The 6,775-nt window shown below is 46.6% G+C and overlaps 1 pseudogene; it reads left to right on the forward strand.

The window, feature by feature from the left end:
* The first annotated feature begins 790 nt into the window (after positions 1-790).
* LOC142433806 (DNA-directed RNA polymerases I, II, and III subunit RPABC4 pseudogene) lies at positions 791-6,317 on the forward strand (annotated as a pseudogene).
* The last annotated feature ends 458 nt before the right edge of the window (positions 6,318-6,775 follow it).

The following is a 6,775-nucleotide window of genomic DNA, read 5'->3' on the forward strand; positions in this document are numbered from 1 at the left end:
AGCCTCGTTTTATAGAAATACAGAGATGCAGGTACTTGCCAAAGGGCCCAAATGAATATAATGGAGGTTTCAAAGAGTTCCAGAAAAACATTCCATTATTATTTTTATTTCATTTGTCCACAGACTTTTTGAAGTCCCCTCGTAAGTAGCCAACCGGGTTGCAGCCAAGGCTTTCTGGCTTATTCAACGTGATTCTAACCATGTTGATTATATGACCTTTAGTCCACTTATTGAATCCACCCAGCAGCTTCCACAACCATTCTTGTGGTTAGAGATGATGAAACAGTTCAAAAGATGTTAAGCTGTTTACCCAAGGTCACCTAGTCACAGGCTGAGTAGATAGGACCAGTATCTAAGCAGACTGGCATCACAGTGCCTGGTACAATTTGCTCCTGTAAACCAGCTGGGTCCTTGATGAATAGACATAGTCACTGACTCCACACTGAAACCAGGCTTCAACCGACAAGCAGACCCACTGTGGAAACACAAATGACTAATGAAGGCAGAGGAGGCAGGGGGAATGACGAGTGTATTGCTCATTTTTTAAACCACAAATGTACAGTTATAACCTTACTCACTAATAATTTCAGATGGCACTCTCCTGACAAGCAAGGATGTATCTCTTCGTGTCATCATAACATTTGCTAGTGGGAAGGGACACGGAGAGCAACGGCACCTAATCACTTCCTGTCGGTTTTCCTTCCCTGGTGGGCTTCCAATATTACCCTTCTGATGCCACTATGATTTCTGGCACCACCTTCTCCTCTGTGTCAACAGAGCCTGTCACAGAATGAGTAACCTGTCTTCCCCTCTGATGAACGGAGCACACAGATTTCTTGAGATCAACATCTTCCCACCATTTGTGCAAGAAGTGACTGTACAGTTTATGTGAGTTCTCTGCAAACACATGCAGCCTCCATGCCTACCCCACATCACCAACTCATTGCCATCGAGTCAATGCTGACCCATAGCAATCCCCGCTGTGTTTCTAAGACTCTGCTTATGAGAGTAGAAAACCCAATCTTTCTTCCTGCAAGCTGCGGTGTGGGGCGAGAAAGTTTGAACTGCCCACCATGTGATCAAAGCCCAATGCTTAACCACCACACCACCTGATATTTAACAGGTTTCTCACAATTCATTTTTAAAATGATTCCTATGCCAACCACACTCCCCTGCCCCCCCACCCCCTCGCAGGCCTGCCAATCCTCAGTACTTATTTACTCTGTACCTTCACCTCACAATCCAAGGCCTCAGCCTTGACTCCTCTCTTCCAGTCACATCCACACTCAACCCATCAGCAGGGCCAGCCGAGTCGCCATCTCTGCAGCAGGACTCCTCCATCTTGACCTGACTGATATTCTGAGCTAGAACATTCTTTGTGGTGTGTGTGTGTGTGGGGGGGTGTTTCTCAGCATTCTTGGCTTGAACTCACTAGATGCCAACAGTACCCTTTCTAAGTGGTGACAATCAAATATGTCTCTGGACATTGTCAGTTGTCTCCTGCAGAGCAATATCACCATGTCTCACCACCTTCATCCTCTCCAAGCCACCCTTTACTTCCACTGGAAGTACAGTAACCTGCCTCCACTCCATCCTGCAAGGTTACGTGCAAAAGAATAGACATCAATCCTTTAATACAAACAAGCAAAACAGCCCAGTCACAGCACTTCCCTGATCAAACAAAATTTTTGGGAAGCTTCCTAGCACTTTTTGTTTTGTGAGAAATCCTGGAGTCCTTAGCAAGGCTCCCAGGCACCCACCCCAAACCAGTCCCTGCGTGGATTTCCAGACTCAGGGCGACCTGGGAAGACAGAGGACAACTGCACCATGGACATTGCAAGGTTGTCAAGCTTTACACAATTAGACGATCATATCTTCCTTCCATGGAGTAGTTGGCAGGTCTAAACTACTGCCTTTCCATTCCTATTTGAATGCTTCAACCACTGCACCACCAAAGTTGTCTATACCTTACTGCCATGAAGGCAAGTCTGACTCCAAACAACTGTATATAGGGTTTCTAAGGCTGTCCGCAGTTATAGAGTCAGATAGCCTCATCTTTCTCCCAAGGAATGGCCAGTGGGTCTGAACTACAGATCTTGAGGTCAGCAGTTCAATGCATACCCTACAGCAGCGCCAGGGCTCCTTTGGGGCTTACAAGGCTCTGTAGCGTTTGGCCCCTCACCACTTCCCAAGCTACCTCTCTCCTGCCAGGGTATGTTCTTCCCAGTTGTTCCGATGGCTTGCTCTCTGTAGTCAGATCTCAGATTAAGTCTCATCATCTCAAGAGAAGTCTCTCCTACCTAAACCAGCATCCTAGACACTATCCCTTTATGGTGCTTTCTCCTTTCTTTCTTTTTCCTTCATGGCACACTTTGTCTGTCTGTCTGTCTGTCTGTCTTCTCTATTAGAATGTCGGTTCCTAAAAGTGAGTGCATAAAAGTCAAGGTGAAAAACCTATATAAGAAGTCTCCATTTTGATTTCAATAATGGAGATGTACAGTGCCCACCAGGTGATCAAATCCCATTTATAAATGACTGTGGTTATTTGAGGAGGAAATAAGAAAATGTTTTCAAGGTCAGTCCTCATGAGGGCTGGTATTTGTCTAATTAACTAACCACTGTGTCCCCAGTACAAAGCGCCTCGGAGTACTCAACAGAGCATGGGTATTGGCTAAAAGTAGGTTGAATCTATGAATGAAGAGTTTTTGAAAAGTTCATCATCATGTCCCTCTGAGCCTTTTCTATCCCAGGATAAACATCACTCAATCTCTTCAGTGTCCTTCCGGCCAACGTCCCTCAGGTACGGTCACACAGCTCTGTGCCAAAGGAGATGCTTAACCCAGTATGCCACCAAAGATCCTTTCACTGACTTCCAGGGTAACCTAATGCTTGGTGGGCTGGGCACCTGCTCAGAGGCAGGCCAGTGTTAGGAGAGGCAGTTTGAAGGAATATGTGTGGCTGGCAGGCACACCGCAGCTGCAGAGCCAAGGCCTTGGAAAGAAGTTTCACATTGGGTGGAAAGAACAAGTGCAGAAGGTGACAATTGGTCCGGAGTGCAAGGACCCGGTCCAGCTCTCGTGATGCAGGCCGTGAGCCAAACACACATGCATCTCTGCTCTCTGCTACCAGTGCCAAGACACCCTCTTGCCTGGGCTTCCTTGGCCGCACTTGTGAGGGGTTTATCATCCAGGCTGATCACGGGAAGGATTGTAACCATAACTTATAGGGTTAAGCCATATGCATACATTTGCATATTGCCTAGGGCTGCTTTCGGCGGGGAGGGTGTCTGAGTAATCAGCACAGAGATCCCATGGCCTGAAAAGCCTACATTATTTATTGCCCGACTGCTGAAATCATCAGCAGCCCCCTACACTAGAATGTCCTCCCCATTTGCTTCTTCTTGGAGAACGACTACTCCTCATTTCAAATTCTGTTCCAGAACCCCCTCCTCTAAGCAACCTTCTAGATATGTTGCCCTGCCAAGAGTCCAGGGCAATTTCATATGCCTTCCACCGCCAGCTCAAGCCTCAGTCGGGCTCTGAGGGCAGCCCCAATCACTAGGGATTGGAATTCTCTCTCTCAAACACGAGGCATGGGCCTCTCTGGGAGCAGGGGTGGGGGTTCGATCATGTCTGGATCTGGAACACCCACAGTGGGTGGGCTTCAGTCGATGGTGCCTGGATGTTCTGTATTTTGAAAGGCAGACAAAGCCATGCCGCTGACTAACGGACAAGCATCGTAGCACTTACTTGCTGAAGCCAGTAGGCAGGTGTGACGAAAGACCATAGGCGACAGAACCCACCCTACCCATCCTGTCCCCTGAAATAGCTCTCCCACCAAGTCTCGTGCCAGACAAGAGAGTCTCCTACTTCTCCACTCCAACACAGCCTGGCCACATTACCCACATGCTTACTGGCTAGGCCACAGCCCAAGGGATTGGGACTTCTGACTTATCACCTGTCCCTGCTCACTGTACCTGGCTGCATCCAGTGCACCCCACTGGCTACCCCACCCCCACCATGCCTTCAGCACTGCCTGGCACACTGTGTGTGTGTGTGTGTGTGTGTGTGTGACAGCATGCTCATAGGCCTGACCTTTGACCTTGGCAGCTTCTCCTTGAATGCTAAGTTGAGTATCAGGGCTGAGGTGCAGTGCTACAAGGGAAAACAAAAAGCACTGGACTTGGAGTCAGAAGACCGAGCTAACTCGACTGGCTTCCCTGTATGTACGTAGGAGCATTGAAGAGCTCAGGTCTTGGCTTCCTTATCTACAGTTTGAAGATGGTTATGCCCTCTGATCAGTAGAGTGGAAGGCGCTTTTCCACCTGGTAAGAAAAGACCTCTCAGAAGATGGAAGCATGGCCTACCCCTGACCCCCCCACCCTGCCACCAAAAGCATTTCTGAGCCGCCTGGTAGTGGGGGACTGGCTTCTCAATTAAAGCCCGCTTGACAAGAGCAGAAAGATCAGCCACTGAAAATCCTACGGAGCTCAGTTCCATGCTGACAAACTTGCCATGACCAGGAAGTGTATAATGTGTTCTTGATTCTCACCCTAACCTTATTTAATCTGACTCACATGGTCAGGATTGTTATTATTTTAGGCTCCCCCAGTACTGGGAGGAAAGGTGAGAAGGAGGACCAACTCCCATCTTCTTCTAGGACTTTGGAGGCCTGCTGGCATAGTGGCTAAGAGTTGGGCTGTGATCGCACAGGTTCACAGTTCCAAACCACCAGCCGCTCAGTGGGAGGAAAGTGCTTCCCACTTCCGTACAGATTTACAGGTTTGGAAGTCCACCAGGGTAGTTCTACCCACTCTCCTAGGGTCATTACGAATTGTCATGAATTTCATGACAGTGAACTGGTTTGGGGGGTTGGATTTCGTGTTTCTAGGCCTTAAATGAAGGAGACAAAGTTGCGCATTGTCTGCTTTAAACCCCTTACGAAACTAGTGCAGTGTAGGAGGAGTGAGATGTATCAGGGTGTTTGAGAATCATTTCGCATCAGAGATGGATCTCGATGGAGAATAAAGGCTCCATTGTATCTGAGAAGTGGGGGAAGGGTCTTCTCTGTCAGGGGCCAGAACCAAGCCAGGAGACTAAGGCAGTCAGATGTCAACCTTCTCGCCTTCCCAGAGGGCGTACAAAGATGGTACGGAATGTGAGAACCAAACACTCACTGTGACGGAATCCATCTCAACTCACATAGGACAGAGTAGAAGAGTCCCTGTGGGCGTCTGAAGCTCTAAATCAGTACAGGAGCAGAAAGTCTCATTTTGCTCCTGGGGCTTCAAACTGCTCAACTGACAGCAGCCCGACAAGGAACGTGCTGAAATAGCGAATAAGAAACCAATGAATTCTTCACTTTCCCCCGTATTTAGGCTTTTCAATCAGAGCAAGTATCTCTCTCCCCTCATTTCTCTAGTGCCAGTTACTCATTCACTCATTCACTCACTGCCATCAGGTTAATTCTGACTCATAACAACTGTGTCAGAAGTGGATAATTAGATTTAAATAAATCTCATGTCTCAAATGAAACGAAGGCCTACATCTTTAATACATATTGGCCTCGGTTGCCTCCAGATTCCCTTCTCACTTACACTCTTCAATATTTGTCACTGGGACCATAATGGGTCTGTTAACTTACTTTAGTTCATTTTCAGCCTCAACCTTGGTGGCACTGTAGGGCCAGTGCTGGTCTGCTAACAGAAAGGTTCAAACTCACCAGCCTCTCCACAGGAGAAAGATGAGGCTGTCTGCTTCCAGAAAGATGTCTAGCCCTGGTTAACCCTATTATATAAGTGGCTATGAGTCAGAGCCCAATGGCAGTGAGTTAAAATTTGGTTTCAATGTTCTTTATATGCCAGATGTACACCCTTTCTACTGGAGCCCAGGTGGTGTAGTGGTGATGCATTGGGCTGTGATCTGCATGGTTGGCAGTTTGAAACCACCAGATGCTCAGAAACCCATGGGAGCATTACTATGAGTCAGCATTGATTCGATGGCAATGAGTTTGGTTTGGGTTTATGGAGCTGTCGCCATTTCTGGTACTATCGATGTTTACTCATTAAAAAAGGTTTGGGGCTGCTGTTCGGCATTGCAGAACGAGCACTGTCTTTGACTTCGTAGGCATTTAACAGTGGACCCCCAGGAGTATGACATGCCACGGCCAAAACAGCAGTCAATGATATATATCTGCGGAGAATGTAACACGGAAAATGAAAAAAAAATCACCAGGGATCCAATCAGATGCAGAGAATGTGGATACAGAACAATGTAAAAAAAAGGATGAAAAGATTGGTGGGTTTTGATGCTCGGTGAAGTGTGAATGCAGAGGACATCTACACATGCGTTGGCTTTGCCGTGCTGCTTCACTTTGTTGGCTGACTTTCGGATAACACACTCTGAATGTAATGGTGTAATATGGTCTCAGTTAGTTCCAAAAACCAAATTGCATTTAGGAATCTATGAGTACCTTGTGTACATAAATTATTGTTCATTTGAAAAGAAAAGAGTTTGGCTTTCTTTACTGATAGTACTCATTACTAATAGCTATGCGTCGCAGCCCTAACATTCTTTAAAAGTGGTAGGGCAAGGGCTTCTTTCTCATTGTTTTCCTCTTTGTAAGAGAACCTTGTTTCTTCTACATATAACAAAATGTGAGCACACGCATATGTAGGTTATATATATATATATATATATATATATATATATATATATATATATATATATATATTCCTGGCTTTTTATCCAGTGACAAAAGAATGACTCGACTGCCA

This window comes from Tenrec ecaudatus, chromosome X (assembly GCF_050624435.1).
Source record: "Tenrec ecaudatus isolate mTenEca1 chromosome X, mTenEca1.hap1, whole genome shotgun sequence".
In the NCBI taxonomy this organism is placed as follows: Eukaryota; Metazoa; Chordata; class Mammalia; order Afrosoricida; family Tenrecidae; genus Tenrec; species Tenrec ecaudatus.